Source organism: Ochlerotatus camptorhynchus, unplaced genomic scaffold (assembly GCF_037179485.1).
Source record: "Ochlerotatus camptorhynchus isolate MF236.1 unplaced genomic scaffold, CSIRO-AGI_Acam_v1.1 ptg000248l, whole genome shotgun sequence".
Lineage (NCBI taxonomy): Eukaryota > Metazoa > Arthropoda > Insecta > Diptera > Culicidae > Ochlerotatus > Ochlerotatus camptorhynchus.
The window spans coordinates 696358-714210 of record NW_027040738.1 but is presented as its reverse complement, the minus strand read 5'-3'; the positions used below and the strand labels follow the sequence as shown (position 1 = coordinate 714210).

At 40.3% G+C, this 17853-nt stretch overlaps 1 protein-coding gene across 1 annotated transcript in view; it reads right to left on the bottom strand.

Moving 5' to 3' along the window:
* The window catches only part of LOC135704807 (serine-rich adhesin for platelets-like), a 301896-nt gene extending 293239 nt beyond the window's left edge, over positions 1-8657 (bottom strand). Inside the window, exon 1 of the mRNA XM_065226324.1 lies at positions 7737-8657. The gene's annotated coding sequence lies outside the window, so the exon portion shown is untranslated. The remainder of the gene's footprint in view (positions 1-7736) is intronic.
* Positions 8658-17853: the final 9196 nt, after the last annotated feature.

Genomic DNA, 17853 nt, shown 5'->3' with positions numbered 1-17853 from the left:
TGTTTACGCGAATAACCGGTCGATTTCGCCAACATTTTTAGTGGACATGACGTGTAATGCAGGTCAAAGAGAGGGGGGCGACACATCTAAATCTCAATTCTAGATGCTTAAAAAATCTTATACTAGCGAATCAATCTTCGAAAAATCATCTTTCATTTCTCGCATCTATTTGCATCGTGCTTCATCTTTTTGCAGGAAATCTTCAAAATCGACATAAATCTTCTTTCTATCCGAGGGGGCGACACATCTAAATCTTAATTCTAGATGCTCAAAAAATCTCACACTAGCGAATAAATCTTCGAAAAATCTTCTTTCATTTCTCGCATCTACTTGCATCGCGCATCATATTTTTGCAGGAAATCTTCAAAATCGTGATAAATCTTCTTTCTATCTACTCAGCGTACGCGCAGCTAGCCACAGCAAAACACAATATTTCCTGCATCGCAGATAGAGTCGTCCCCCTAGTTTCTATCTACTCAGCGTGCGTGCAGCTAGCTACAGCAAAACACAATCTTTTCTGCATCGTAGATAGAGTCGCCCCCCTCGGGTCAAAGTTACTAACGTCACGTAACATTTGCGATTTTCTATATACAGATCAGCTAGGCGATATTTCACGTAAATCGGACGTGAGGATTTTTTAGAGTGTAACGTTTCGAAAATGTTTGCTCTCGATTATTTAAAATTTAACGGAAGTGGCGATAGATCCTACGATGAGGAACCGGTTCGAAGTGAAACTCCTAGTGTCTCAGATGGTGTAATGTCCGATGACGAACACACTTAAACAGGGACCCTGAGTTCGGTAAAAAAAAATACCGTCTTAGATCTAAGAGAAGAGGTGACAATACGGGAGCGAAAATGAACCACTTTTCTGTCAAACGTGAACCAGCTCCTGATTGGCCGATTTCATGTGCGTTAGATAGAGATAGAGATAGATAAAGATAAAGATAGAGATAGAAATAAAAGAGGAAGAAGCCAATTGCCACCTCTTCCTCTTAGTCTTAGATCGGTAATCCTAAAAATTACAGATGTTTCGGTATTTTCTCGCTCTATTGCTGAAAACTATAAATAAAATTACCGAATTTCGGTGATTTCATTTCAATTCAACGAAAACGGTAAAAAAAAATTACCGGCACATCTGTAAATCAGCTTCATCACCGACTTCGGTGAAATATTTCACTGAAGTTTCGGTAAACAAAGCGTTCCATTATCGAGTTCAGTAGCTTTCACAGCGAGAAACGTCAAATCCGCCGTAATGTGTTTTCAACTTAAAAAAAAAAAGTTTGTAAGTGGAAACTGTCATGAAAAACAAAAAGTGAAATGATGGAGGCTTTTATGGACCAGCTGCAACGCCAAAAGATGAGCGAATCGTAGATATCGTAGATATTTTCCGTAAGTAATGATATTTCGTTATCTAAATAAACACCCATTGTAACAGATGGCCGATGTTATTGCTTGTTTTTTTTTTCTGTCGGTCGCAAGTTCCAGGCTATGTTACCGGACTGCACCGACATCTCAATAACCACATGAAAAAGAAATTTTATACCGTCAGCAATTTTCAACTTAAATACATTGACCACAACCGGAGCCAAATATGTGCATGGAGTGCAGTGACCGCAGTGGTACGAGTAAGTTTTGGGTAAGAATAAAATAAAATAAAGGATAAGGAAAAATGTATTTAATTTAATTGATAAAACCAAGAAAATACCTTGAAACAATATTTAAGCGAATAACAGTTGAGTCGGTGTGTGTGTGTATTCAATCTAACCCCCACTGGCCGGCAGTGGTATTATGGAAGAAATTTGATTACAACAATCCTTGATGTTATAATTTGAAGCAAGTTTAATCCGGGAGTTAGAAAGCGATAGCTCTACTGCAGATTCAGCAACCCATTTCAGAATGCCTGGTAATTCACGTCCATTCCGAGGTTACTTTCACATACAATAAGCCCCTCATGTAAACACTACCGTTATCATATGAATAATGGTACTGCAAACACACTTCCAGATTTCGAAATGTGATGTTTTGAAATCTGGCGCGTATTTAGTAACATATGGAAATATGCATTTATGATTGATTATAAATCAGATGGATCTCACCAAATTCTGCCTCCGAAAAAGGACCGGTTTGTTCACTCGCGGTAATCGAAAAAATCTTCCGCGTTGTTTTTACAACCCAACACGACATTATGTATCACATTCGAAGTTTTTCATTTGCACCGAATTTTTGCTTGACACCTCATTCGCGTGCTTCCTCCGGAAGGCAGAACGCCAGCACCAAGAAAAGAAAAAAAAATACCCGGTAAAACTCTTCTTGGGAGGTAGGCAAAGCACCAAAAACAAGCGAAATGAAAAACCGATCGACGCGACACCACAGCACCACAGCTACTCAAAACAAATTCTTGTCCCAGATTTTTCACGTTAATTTCCAATATCACTAAAAAAAAAACTTCTTAAGACGTGATAGATTTTAATAATTCACTTATCCACACGCGAAAACTAATATTTGTTTGATTTGGTACAATTAAAAAATATGCGAAAAACAGATGAAATTTATCAGCGCCAGCGAAAACAAAACCAACCGTTCGCGGGCAGAGCCTACTGCGTCTTCATCAAGCGAATAACAGTTGAGTCGGTAACCTTTTAAAAAACTACAGATCTTTCGGTAAATTTGATTTTCCACATCGACTCCAAAATTACAGTTCTCCGGTAAAGTCGATTACAAATCAAGCTTATTTTTTCGGTAAAAGTTACCGATCGTTCGGTAGATTTGACAGCTAATTTTGCTGATTCAGTTTACAGATTTTACATTACATTACCGACCGTTCGGCTGTTGAGAATTCGGTAAATGAATTACCGAAGTCGGTTATTTTTTCTAAGTGTGAAAGTTTGCTGGGTTTGAATCCAATGGTAGTGTTCTCGACCTGGTTCTCGATCATTTCCCCACTAAGAAATTTCCAGAGTCGTGGGCAAACTACATTAAATCTATAGAAGATTCAGAGGCAGAAAGCGACATAAACTCCGATAAAGAAGCTGCACTGCTGTTGGTGAGGCTACAAAAAAAATGAAAATGGACCAAAAAGGAACTCAATGCGAGAAAAAATTGCGAAGAAGCGTCGTCTTTCTTCCCAAGTAAAATTTGCTGATTGCGGCTGCAAGATGGAATGAAATATACAAAGACGATCGGATCAAGTTGACCGCTATGTTATGGACGCTGAATCAAGAAAACGCCGGTACAGTAGGTACAGCGAAGATGAGCCTAGAAAATTCAAGAGCTTTGTGTTTCAACTTGTTTTCTCCAACGGTACTTCTGTTAAAGTTTGTCACAAGTTCTTTTGAAACACCTTCGTTTACGGTGACAACTCTGGGTGAGTACATTTTATCTTATCATAGTAGTGCCGATATTCTACGCATATAATTACTTCCACAGCAACATCATTTATCGTTGCGTTGAAGGTGATCAGCTGAAGAAATCACAGCGGGGAAAGTACAAACGTAACGCGGAAAAGCGTAACGCTATTGAAAAGCACATTCTATCGTACGGCCCAACAGTGTCACATTACCGTAGAAAGCACGCCCCAAACAGATTATATCTTCCATCAGATCTAACTGAGAAGTCTACCCGGTTAGAAAAAAGTACCCAAAATTAAGTTCTTTTCACTCATCTCGGCACTATAGGGCAGGAACCCAAAAGTAGGTAAAGCGGGTCAAAGTAAATTTCATTTACTTGTGTGCAATTCGTATGGAATTTTCCACTGGCTTTTTAACCAAAAGTAAGTTAGTTGTACCCAACAGTAGGTAAATATGATTATACTCAACGTTGGGTTCCCACACTTTACTACCCCTGTTGGGTGATTTTGCTCCTCCGTTTTTGACAACATTAGAAGGAGAAAAGGAGACAAACTAGTCAAAAGTAGGTAATAGTGAATTTTCCGTTGGGTACTTTTTCTTACCGTGTATGTACGAGAATTTTCAGGAAACGCACGAACTCAAAGCTAAATACTTAAGGCCCAAGCGCAATGACAGCGGAAGCGGAACGGCAGCGGCAGCGGAAAAGCCCGATCTGAGTAAGCCTACTTGTCGGATTGATAACTAGTTAGAATCAAATCGACTTCGGTTAGGCCTCTTGATGTCATTTGTGACAACTGTCACACTTTCCGTTTCCGTTTCGCTTCCGTCCACATTGCGTTTGGGCTTTTATGCTCTTTACTGCAAGAAAATGCGGGAAATGAAAAATCTCGCTAGTACAATTGGAGAAGGAAGAATGTGAGATATGTGTCACTGCAGTCCAACATCGTTAAACGTCAGGTCATCCTGAGACCACTCAAGATACTTGTCCATCCTGCATACTGTTTGATGATCACTTAAGCTCTCAATTAATAACTGTGGAAGTGCATCTAGAACACTAAGTTGAGAGCATGCAATAGGCTTCCCAGACTTTTGAAGGCTTCAAAACAATCATCTTTTCGCGACGACTGCTGGCATTTAATCAGACCTCTGCTCCCGTTGGCAAATATGCAAGATCTTTCCCGGTTATAGGGTGAAAACTTGAGTTTGTTTCTTCACTGCGGCAGTTAAGAGAGCCATGAAAGCCAGACCACTGGTGACATTCCCCGACTTCGAGGATGTATTGCAAGTTGCAGTGAAGAACGTGGCACTCGTGGCAGTGCTGGACATGCATCCAGAGGATTTTTTTTGGAACACGCCTGAAAGTATCTCAGTACATGCTGAACAACATGCATCCTCGTCCGTGCATGGATAATATCAAACAGGTCACCTTTCGAAAAGGAAGCTATTTGATTTTGTATGGCGACTCAGAAGAATGCGCAGAAGCAACTCAAAATGGTGACCTCGAATAGCTTTGACTTGAAATCTACTTTGGAATTCAAATAACAAGCGTGTGGAATCGACCGGAACAGGAAACAATCACTACTAGATGTTGTCCTATCAATAATCGATTCTGGACAAAAAATTTCCAGAGAAAGAAAGCTTCGATGACGATGAAGATTGTTAGGATATTGTAGAATCTCTTCGAATCGCTTGAATCTAATAAAGAATTGATAATTTCGTTTGTTTGCAATTAAAACAATTTCAAAACAAAACTCACGTGCATTGAATTGAAGCAGTGTCAAGTTTGTTATTGTTATTTTCACAGCATTAGAATGCGCACGTTTCACGATTTCGCTAAAAACGTATACAAGTCTTGATTTCAAAGCGAAATGAAAATAATTTCAAATTTATTTCTATTGACACTTAATATTCCATTCGAGTGCCCCTTACCAATTATGACAACGAAATGTCAAACTAAATGTGACGTCTATTTTAGACGTAATACCAACAATCAATACGAAACTATCGATTTTAAATTAGCCAAAAGGTTGAGCACGGTTATTCGGGACCTACTAGTCTTAGAGTTACCTCTATGGTAACTATAAGACCAGAAGGTCCCGAAGAAACGTGCTCAACTTTTTGGCTCAGCTCTGGTACTATCTTCGGTCCCAAGCTAATCGATGCACCCCTCGAAACGTTGGAAAATCCACGAACCTCTCATTTTATCTGTCAAACTTTCATAGCGAATCAAAACAAACATTGTGTAGTACTAGAATTTCGACTAGAATGGAGTACGTTAATCGTTTGCTTGGGATCAATAGGCTAGTCAAGTAGTAAGCCAATTTAAAATCGTTAGTTTCCACCGGTTGGTAAAACTATCCTCGGAGAAAATTCATAGCAGCCTCGAAAAGGTGATTCAATATGGTTATCAAAATTCTCGTGCATTTGATACTTCGATATTACGCCTATGATTCATACTCCAGGAACAGTGAAGCTTGCGACGAAAAAGCTCGAAACAGTTTGAATATAGAAAATTGTTTCGATTGATCGGAGCGATTTTCTAGTCGCTTAAAAGAAGTATATTGTTCATCACGATTGAAGTAAGTAATTCAAGATTTATTAAAAAGGTTGGCAAGCTCTGTGAGCTTGCTAAGTGACAGTATACCAACTAAATTATATCGATCTCAAGTCTAATCATTAGATTAGAGCTTTGTGAGGCTTGACCACGGTGTCAAATGTCGAAATCAATACGAATATTTAAAACATTTAGGTGGTGACGTAGCACCATTCAACTAACTACTAGAGATATAATTTTGTATAATTATAAATTTGATAATTTCATTGTGAACTTATGAGCCAATCAGAAATTTGAATTATGAGACTGTTCAAATAGCAGAATTATATATCGAGTGGAATAACACTATTGAATTAATTGGTATGTTCATTTATAATTGTTTCACTTTTTTTCTTTATTCTTTTTTCGGTGGGATATTATAAGTATAGTAGGATAAGAGGATCAGCTGCTCAGTGAAAATTAGAGTTAATGTTCGAATAGTATTATGATAACTTGAAGTAGCCTGAATGGAAGAATGCGTATTAACCTTAAAACATTAGAGGATCAGGTACTCAGTAAAAATTTACGAATTGAGGAATTCTGCGTGATCTCTAAATCTTCATGATTCATTACCATTTTGTGCATACTCATATTTTGGTATATTGAACCGAGCTAGAGGGTGTCCTATAATAAATTTATCACTTTTCTCAAAATTAAGTAGAAGCACCCCAATGTGCTTGTCGAAACTGGGAACTTTTCCCGGCTGACGCGCTTCACTTTACCGTATTTCTCTAGCACCAACGTGGTTAAAAACTTCTCATAAACTCGCACATATTGATCATAATTCTCCGCATGCGACATGCTTACATCCGCTGCCTTCCCATTCGCATAATGGAAAATTAAAACTTCCAAACTAACGTCAACGATTCTTTGGACTTAAACTTTATGAAAAAAGGATTTTTCTACAGCTTTCCCGTATGTTGCTTCCATTTGAACAGGATTCGCATCCAGTGCTTTCACGAAGTTAGCTTCTTCGCCCATGGTGGGTTTAGCTCTTCCATTCCCGAAGCAAAACTTGACGGTATTGAACAGTTCCACGTCAAATGACGAATCGAAAAAAACTCGACCTTCTCCGATTTGTAAAAAAAAAACTTTGCATAATTGTTTGCTATGGGCAATGATTCACTTTTTTGCTAAAATTTAAACTAAATGAACACTGTATCAACAATACTAGCTCAGCATTACTCAACCATTACGGCAAAAAAGTCCATGCTTAACTTCACTGCACAATCGTGGCCCGAGCAGACGTTATGCCAGACAGTTGGCATTATCTGTTGTAGCCCTGTGGCTGATTGTGTTTAGTAATAGGGATATAGAGGAAATAGCTCTAATGTTGGCTGGATCTCAGATTGGGCCCATCGCTAAAAATCTGCTATTTATCAATTTTATCTAGATGAACTCGTCATTGGGACGGTACTAATGGACATTTTTGGTCGCTATTGAAAATTTAGTCGATTGCTGAATTTATGTATGGGCCCAAATTAGGGGCATTTAGACCGACATTACATCTTTTTCCCTTATCAAGGGGTTATTCAATAGCAAGGTTTCTCATTCTCCACAAAAATGGTTAAAATTCCTTTAGGAATTGACTTCCGGGAAATGAATTCCTCACCCAGAACGAACCATATTTCCCCTGTTTGCTGCATCTTGCCGTGGCGGAATCAGCAATTCAGTTCACTGCACATCGTCATACTTTTCGAACAAATTGAGCCACGTCCCCAATGTGCCACAATCGTCGCAAAACCCGTGTCGGAGCCTTCCAAGAAGAAAGGAAAAACGAAAAGAAAGGCACTTACGTTGTTGTTGTTGTTGTTGTTGTTACTACTGTCGTTTTCTTCAGCATGTCAATCCTTCTCTCCCGTCGATAGGCGAATGTCTCGTCGTCCACAGTCCACGTGGCTTTTCCCTTTGTGGCCAAGCGAGCCAGGATACACCGGCCAACCAACACTACTGGTGTTGCCCCATCAAATGCGATTAGTTGTAATCCTTTTTGAACTGGCGCGGCAAACAAGCAGACACAGATAGGCTGGACACAGTGCAATGCACACTAAAAGGCAGGCGAAGAGCGGAACGTTGAACAAACTGATTCAATAACTAATAATGGTTTCACATTTTTCACACGCGCAATTTTCCATTTTTCAATATTCACTGCACCGAGGAGGAAAAACAAGTTGCACTTATACACACAGTAGGTAAGTAGCGTGGCGTCGTAGTTTGTTCAATCACTCAGTAGGCGCTGCACGGCCTCCCCCGGTGCACTTGGTTGATTTCGCCTAACCTTTTGGCCTAAATTTAGGCCATCGCACACAAACACCAATAACACATCGGACAACGCAACAGGCTGCAATTCGACAGACAATTAGTGGTCCCCGTATGAACGAAGGAAGTTTCCTTCCAGCAAAAAAAATAAAACAACAGATGATTGAACCTCCCACACCTCCGCCTCTTGATCGTCCTATAAATGTACACTATTCTTCACTTTGGCCGATAACACAATAATTTCAGCGGGGCTCCCACACAGGGCCACATCTGCACGCACATGTGTTTGCCAATAAATATATCCTCTCCGGCCGTTGCCGATCTGGATGCGCTATATTTGCACTTATCCCCGTTCCGACAGCAAGAAGAACACTTCCCTACGTGTGTAGAAAGAAAACCACGCACGCCTCCTTCCACCGCGTTCAAGTCTTTCACTTTTCAAGGGGGGAACTTCCGTATCCGAGCAACTTCACCGACGAACTGGAGCGAACCCCGAAGCCGTGCTTGGTTTTATCAGAAACGGAGCTTTCCCTCGGGAAAGCTTCCGACCCGAAGCTTGAGGGCGCGCATGCGTTCCCACTGCAGGGGACACGAAGCCCAGAGCCGATGTCCGCCGGATCGGCGTGTCGTGGTGGTCACTGATGGCAACCTGAGGAATGTTTGTTTGGATTGTCCGCAGCTATAACATGCTGCATTTGCTCGCTATTGATAAGGATTGCGAGTGGGAATGTGTACCTGCTGCGTTTGGTTAGTGGTTGCCTCTTCTAGGCTGTGAGTGCTCATGCACTTAGTACCGAATCAGCTGTTACTGTCCTGTTGATGACATTCCACGTGCTCTAGATATGACACATTTCTCCAACATTCTCCAAGTTAATGACCACTCCGCTAAGGGCAAGCATCTCACTTTTTCCGATGATTTAGCACCTAGGTGTCCTCAAAGAAGTTGCTTGAAGTGATATTCTGCATCTTTCAAAATATGCACTGGAATTTTCATTAAGGTGGTATTACACTTAGAAAAACTAACTTTTTGTAACTATGAGGTAATTGGTTTATGTTTTCAGTAAAGTTGTAGAGTTATAAATATTTCGTTTGCTGAAGACACCAAGTTCTATGGCATAACCCTTGTGAGATATAATTGAATTTCTGTCAGGACCACCTTAAAATCGTTTTTTAGTCTTTTGTAATCCGGATGGCCACCAAATTTTCTCGCTTATATTCCTTCGCATCGCAACGATCGCAACCACTCCAGGATGGCCTCGGTGTACAATTTTCAATGCTCTCTGACGTTGGGAGAATAATCCTGTCATCTCTTATCATAATGCCGGCGATCACACCCAAAGAGGAAGAGGAGACAACTGGCTTCATACTCTTTTATCTCTATCTTACGCACTTTAAATCGGTCAATGACGAGCTGGTTCGTGTTTGACAGAAAAGTGGTTCGTTTTCGCCCCCGTATTGTCTTCTCTTCCTCTTACATCACACCGAGTTCTTTTTCAAAAGCTTGGTATCTAAACAATTCCGGTGACCAACATTGCGTGTCCACAGCCTTAATCGTTGCTTGCCTTATCTCATCTAAAGTAATCACCAAGGGCCCTTTACCTACTGCAAACAGGAAGTGATCTGCATACTCATCGAATGGTTTATCGGACTCAATCACCAGACGGGATAGTACATCTGAAATGTTCGTCGATCCAGGAATATACCTTGATCTCGAAATCGTACGGCTGCAGGCGGAGTGCCCAACCTTCTGCTCCTGAGCACGCACGTCTTCCATCGCGATGTTTCCCTTCGTATATATACTCAAGAGGCCGAAAAGATACAGATAAAAAAAATCAACCGCCCATACAATGGCCAGTGCCGTTTGCGAACGTTATTACACAGCTTGTGCCGCAAATCATCGAAGGAATTCATTTGATCCACACCGAATGTGTCTACTTTACCCCGAAGGAGCTTCCTCGAAGATTCTGTTCTCGTAGAGAGATTTGGAATAAATTGACCGACAAAGTTGACAAGTCCCAGGAAGCTGTGGACTTCTTCCTTGGATGACGGTGGCCGAATGTTTTTGATAGCCGTTATTTTCTCTTCGGATGGACTTACACCGAACGCGCTCACTTCAAACCCAGGATCTCAAGTTTCTCAACTCTGAAGACACACTTACATTTGTTGAGCGTATCATTGTTACTCTCCAACACCGCTAAAACCTGCTGATAATGCCTGTCGTGCTCTTCTTTGTTCCTGCCCGATACGATGATATCGTCAATATAGACGATAACACCCTCGATACCGGCAAGTAACTCCGCCATAATCCTTTGGAAAATTTCGGGTGCACAGTTGATTCCGAACGCTAGGCTGTTGAACCGCATCAAACCCTTTCCGGTCATAAATATTGTTACGCCTCTTGATTCGGGATGAAGCTCGACATGGTGGTACGCAGATGTTACGTCCAATAGTGAGTAAAATGTGGACCCCTTAAGCTTGTTCACAAAAGTATCGATGACGGGCAAAGGATAATGCTCCCGCTGGATGACTTCATTCGGATGCTTCATGTTAATACATATTCTAACATCATCCTTGCCCTTTGGAATTGCCCATTCGGCGGGACCTTTCACTCTTTCGATTACGTCACTGCGGAGCATTACTTGAATTTTATCGTCAACCGTTTGTTCCAAAGCAGAAGGGACTCTCAAATATGCGATCTTCTTTGGTGGTACTGTATGATCAATGGATAACTTCACTTGGATACCAGGAAATTTCGGAAACGGTTTAGTTGGCGGGTTGACCTCGGAGACGGCGACCCGCATAAACGCGAACCATAAATTGACCTTACCTAAAATGGTTAAAAATTGTTTATAATCCTTGCTAAACTTTAACTGAAATGGTTATGGAACTTTACATGAACGTTTAATGATAAAGTTTCAACCTTATGTATTATGGTTTTTTGGAACTGGACCTTACAAATAATGGGTTGTTAAGAACCATTACCATTCCAAATTCTTGTTTTCTCCATACATTTTCAGAAAGAGAACTATATAAGAACGTTTTTACTTATGATTTGAGAACATTAATGGTAATGGTTATGGTAGTCAGTAAGGTCCATTAATGGTTTTGTATTATCGCTCAACTTTACGTGGAATATATCGTGAATTGGTAATCAGTAAATTACAGGCAACCAATTCGCGATATATTCCACATAAAGTTGATAGATGTTACAAAACCATTCGTGGACCTTACTGACTACCATAACCATTACCATTAAAGTTCTCAAACCATAAGTTAAAAGGTTCTAATATAGTTCTCTTTCCGAAAATGTATGGAGAAAACAAGAATTTGGAACGGTAATGGTTCTTAACAACCCATTATTTGTAAGGTCCAGTTCCAAAAAACCATAATACATAAGGTTGAAACTTTATCATTAAACGTTCGTGTAAAGTTCCATAGCCATTTCAGTTAAAGTTTAGCAGGGATTATAAACAATTTTTAACCATTTTAGGTACGGTCAATTTATGGTTCGCGTTTATGCGGGGAGCTGGAGTGTGGAAATTGATGTTCCCGAGCAAACAACTGCAGTCAATATGATTACTAATCATGTCAATTATGAACATCCTCTGGAGAAAGACTCGGCGATTTGTTAGTGTTTGCAGTCCAATAAGCGCACATCTATGCTCGTACGGAGGTAAGCTATCTGGATTTGTTCATGGCAGACGTTGTAATGCAAACTTTATTAACTGTTTCTGGATTCTCTCGATGGGCAGTACATGAACAGCATGATATGGAGCCCAAATTTGTACTCCATATTCAAGAACACTGCGGACCATAGAGCAGTACAGCGCTTTCAGCACAAACAAAGTGGCTCGAAAACTTTGGTGACTAACCTGCTATTGAAATTTTTCAGTGTACCACATGGCAACACTACTACTGGATTGAACTAGCATTTTCACCTAATGTACTAGAATGTTTTGGTTCTATCTCTTTCACTCTACACAAAACTGAAATGCATAAACAAATGACAAAATGATACACTCTTTCCACACTGTCAAAGAATCGTTGTACACAAAATCAACTTTGTGCAAAACCAAAACAAAAATGCTATCCCATCTGGTGGATGATGGCACAAGATTCTAAGAATATTCTATTACAGCGAACCACATTATTTTAATCGATTTCTTCGCCAGTTAGTCATCTGTCACTTCGTTTGTGCTTTCAGGGCGTACACGTCGTCGAATTTTGCAGTATTGCGGCGCAAAAATCCTAGCATGGAGTTGGCCTTTGCAACTGTCATGGATATGTGCTCGTTAAACCGTAGTTTGCTGTCCAAGATGAGCCCAAGATCCTTAATGGCATTAACCCTTTCCAGCGGCGATTGATTCATAGAGTAATCAAAAATGATCGGAGAGTGAGAGCGGGTAAGGGTAATCACTTTGCATTTGGCAGCATTGGCTTGCATTCCATTCATCTGACACCAGGATGACAATCGTTCTATATCAGCTTGTAGTGCGCAACAATCCACGATCGGTTTGATCATACGGTACAGCTTAAGATCATCCGCATATATCAACTTACAGGAACTTAGCATATCACACACGTCGTTGATAAACAGAACGAAAATGAGCGGTCCTAGGTGACTCCCTTGTGGAACCCCCGATGGTATATTGAATACCTTGGATCTGGAATCACGTACCTTAGCGAAAGCCTTCCTGGATTTATCATCCATAATGATTATGATTATGATTTCAACCAACAAACGATCCACGGTGGAAGACCAAGGCGGTTTTGCTTCATAATGGCTAGGTCGTGAGGGACTTTGTCAAAATCCTTAGAGAAGTCGATGTAAACGGAGTCCACTTGCTGACGCTTCTCGATGCAACCTATAAGAGTGTTCGTGTAAGTCATCAAGTTAGAGACTGTCGAGCGCTTTTTCATGAATCCATGCTGAAACTCTGAGATTATGAGTTGAACAGCTGGATACAACTTCTCATGCAGAAGACTTTCGAGAACTTTGGCCAAGCAGTTCAGGATCGAGATAGGTCGGTAATTTTCCACTTTGTGCATGTTACCGGACTTGAAGATTGGTTTAATTGAGGCGAGCTTCCAGGCATCCGGAAAAACACCATTCTTAAGCGATCGATTGAAAATAGACATAACGGGAGTGGCCAACGATGCCAAACAGTTCTTGACGAAAGACGGTGGAATACGGTCCGGGCCTGGAGCTTTCGATGGATCGACTGAGCAAAGGGCTTTGAGAATAGCGTCTTGACTGAAGATGAGCTGCTGCAGGTGAATGTCGTATCTTGGTAGCTGATCAATGTATTGCTGCGGTGGAGGAGTTTGATCGGGTTCGAAAACACTTCTGAAAAAGTCAGCGAAAAGACGGTTACACAGATTACGCAATTGCGGATTCCACCAAGGTTGTTGGAATTGCAAACAAGATTTTCGTGTCTTCACCGGAACAGTATCTTGAATTACTTTATAGATGTTGTCGTAGAATAAAGAGACGGCGGCATCAATGGTGGGTTGGTTAAGTATTTGTACCAAATCCAAGGCGGCAATCCTCGTGTTAACAACATCGAAATCACATTGTGCAAAATTCTACTCACTGCGGGCTGCTGCGTACGGGAGCGGATGATCTCTCGAACGGGAGTCAACTTTTAGAACCAACGGCTTGTGGTGACAATCAACTTTCATAATTGCAGAGGGTGGTTCAAACAGCTCGATGCAATCGGAGTCACTGACGAGAACCAGGTCAAGAAGCTTACCATTCGTGTTCCCCAGATCGTTGGTTTGCTTCAATCTAGCAGACAGTATGGACTCCACTACAGCGAGTTCCTGTTCTGATGAAACATTGAGAGGCAGAAATCCTCTGAGGTCCTCATCGAAGTCCCAAGCTAAATTTGGCAGATTGTAATCGCCCACAACTACCCAAGTAACATTGCAAGCTTTATAGAGGTTTTATAGCATTCTACAAGTCTAAATCATGGTCTACAGAACTCGCATAAAACCAAAATTGTTACTTGGGTATGGTTGTATCGTGAGGGTTCGCCATACCAAGGAGCTGTTGCACGGACTCATCGTGTTTGGTGTAAATGTCGGGCTGACTGTTTGGTCGAATATAGATGCAGCCCAGGAAGAACGATATATGTTGTAAATCGACTTGAACAGCAATTTGTTCGAGGCTCTCAACGCCCACAAGATGCACAGCCTTACACTTCAGCTCGGATTTCACGGCAATTAAGACGCCACCGCCACGTCGCAGTGCACTGGTGCGAGAATTCCGGTCACAGCGGTAGATTGTGTAGTTTCTTGCGAGTTCAGCATTCGTAGTGTCGGTATGAAGCCAGGTTTCAGTGAATACCACCATGTCGAAATCACAAGAAAGCAGCGAATGGAGTAGAGCGTTAGTTTTTGTCCTCAAGCCTCGGACGTTTTGATAATATACGGTCCAATCTGTGCGAATATTGGCAGGGCCACAAGACGCTAGGTTAGGCGAGGTACTTGGTTCGCTGTGTCGCTCTACATGAAGAACATCGAGCCCGATTTTCAAAACCCTCAGATCCTCTGATGTTCGCTTTCTTAGAAGAGACTTTTGTTCATCTTTGATCACAAAGAATTCCGCAAAGCTCTTGGGCTTCGTTGGGTTTACAGATATCCAAGTTCCAAAAATAGCCGACGCGTTCAGAGGATCATGGTACTTCTTCCTAAACATTATTGCTTTCTTTGTGATCAACTCATTCCATACATCTTCGGTGATGGCGTTAATGGAAGACCAATAGTAAATTTCACTGGCACATTGTCACTCTGGCATACTATTGAGGGCTTGTGGTTCCACCTAATGTAAAAAAAATATGATTTGTAGTTTAAGCCTTTATTTCAATTCAAGAAGTTTACTAAGCCGTTAGAATTGCTTATAATAAAAAAAGAAATCAATGTACCTCAGCGATGTCATCGGTGTTTGGACGGCGAGGAACTTCTTCTTTCCATGATTCCGATGCGTTCACGGAGTTCGCTTCTCCAAAGCCATGACGTCTCGGCTCGCGTTTCGATGAGCGGATTCCACGCTGCACTCTACGATTACCACACTTCCTGGCGTAGTGGCCTCGCTGTCCACAGTTGTTGCAAGTCGCACCTTATACAAAACATTCTCGCGATGCTGCCGCATCGCTTGCATTCACCCATGGAACGTTTGTCACCCTGCCTGTCTCGCCGAACTGTTCACTGTCTACCAAATCGCTGGTTACCTCCTTCATCTCCTTCATCAGCTTCCCAAGTAACAATTTCCAGTTGAAGAAACGCTTTCGTTTTGATTTTGTTCAGCTGCATGTTGAATAATAATTGCACAATGTGTTCACCACAACTTTTACAAAACCCTTGTTTACACTGGTTTGGAGAACCTATACAACTGCAACACAAAGGTGTTGTCTAACGTATTCAGTAAAACGTTTATCCAAAATCAATTTCTTGTTGAAGAAACGCTTCCATTGTGATTTTATTCAACTGCATGCTGAATAATAACTGTACAATTTGTTTATTACAACTTCTGTAAAACTCTTGTTTACACTGGTTTGGAGAACCTGTTCAACTACAGCATTATATGTATACGCGGTATAGGAGTAGAAGCAACTTTTATACAACGTTTATAGATACATATTTAAACTCAAGCTTTATTGTTTTGGTGAAAGCTCTAATACAACGTTTGTAGACACCTCCTAACAGCTGCTTCGAAATGTATTAGAGATTGAACCTGAGAGGCGTTTGTTACACTCTTTTATGACTCCTAAATAATCACTATACAGCAAGCGGTGAAAAGCGTTTATAGCACTTTTTAATGACTCCTTAATAACCGTTGTGTAAGTACTCACAATATTCACAGATTAAAATTAGTTTAACAATTGTCGTGGTACACCAAAATAATTGCTTGTACAGTTTTTATTAATTTAATTTATTTGTGCACATTGAAAAAATATGTAATTATGCCATAATTCACATTCTGTGATCATGGAGGAAGTAGTAACAAGCATCTGTTTAATGTTTGATTGATATTCTTTCAATTAATCTCTCTAATCATTAATCGAGAGAATTTATCTAGAAATGTTATCGTTGATTATATGATATATGTCTTAAATTAATGTTTGCATTTATTAATAACACCTATATATAATTTACCTCTAACTCCACCAAAGGTTTCTCGAAGCAAGATTCGAACTCATGATCCCGGATTGCCAGCCGCTTCTGTTTCCATCTGCTCTATTCTTGAATACATATTTTGATCATATGAGAGAAGTATATCAAGCTCATCTTGAGTAACTTCTCTTGCAGACGAATAATCATTGCCTTATGGTTATATAAACATGCCTATCACTTGTGCTATTCTTAGCAACAAAATTGTGGTTGGTCGAACGTAAACAATCATTTAAGAGTGCTCCAAACAGCTTTTGAAGCTTTTAACCAAATGGCAATACAACTGCATTCTTGTACAACTCTGGAAGCTATTATTCAACGTTTGATCAACTCAGGTGTTGTAAAAGAGCTCCCAATGGTTTGTTTTGATGCGTTTATTCCACATCCTATATGGCTCCTGTCAAACAGTTTAACCGAACGTAAACAATCATTTAAGAGTGCTCCAAGCAGCTTTTGAAGCTTCTAACCAAATGGCAATACAACTACATTCTTGTACAACTCTGGAAGCTATTATTCAACGTTTGATCAACTCAGGTGTTTTATAAGAGCTCCCAATTGTTTGTTTTGATGCGTTTATTCCACGTTCTGTATAACTCTTGTGAATCAGTTTAACTAAGGTGCTATAAAAGTTATCGTAGGTCTTATAAAGCATATAGTTAAACCGAACGTAAACAATCATTTAAGAGTGCTCCAAGCAGTTTTTGAAGCTTTTAACCAAATGGCAATACAACTACATTCTTGTACAACTCTGGAAGCTATTATTCAACGTTTGATCAACTCAGGTGTTGTATAAGTGCTCCCAATGGTTTGTTTTGATGCGTTTATTCCACATCCTATAGAAGCTCCTGTCAAACAGTTTAACCGAACGTAAACAATCATTTAAGAGTGCTCCAAGCAGTTTTTGAAGCTTTTAATCAAATGGCAATACAACTACATTCTTGTACAACTCTGGAAGCTATTATTCAACGTTTGATCAACTCAGGTGTTGTATAAGTGCTCCCAATGGTTTGTTTTGATGCGTTTATTCCACATCCTATAGAAGCTCCTGTCAAACAGTTTAACCGAACGTAAACAATCATTTAAGAGTGCTCCAAGCAGTTTTTGAAGCTTTTAATCAAATGGCAATACAACTACATTCTTGTTCAACTCTGGAAGCTATTATTCAACGTTTGATCAACTCAGGTGTTGTATAAGAGCTCCCAATGGTTTGTTGTGATGCGTTTATTCCACGTTCTGTATAGCTTTTGTGAATCAGTTTAACTAAGGTGCTATAAAAGTTATCGTAGGTCTTATAAAGCATATAGTTAAACCGAACGTAAATAATCATTTAGGAGTGCTCCAATAGCTTTTAAAACTTTTAATCAAATGGCAATACAACTACATTCTTGTTCAACTCTGGAAGCTATTATTCAACGTTTGATCAACTCAGGTGTTTTATAAGAGCTCTCAATTGTTTGTTGGGTTGTATTTTGGCTTCGGAAC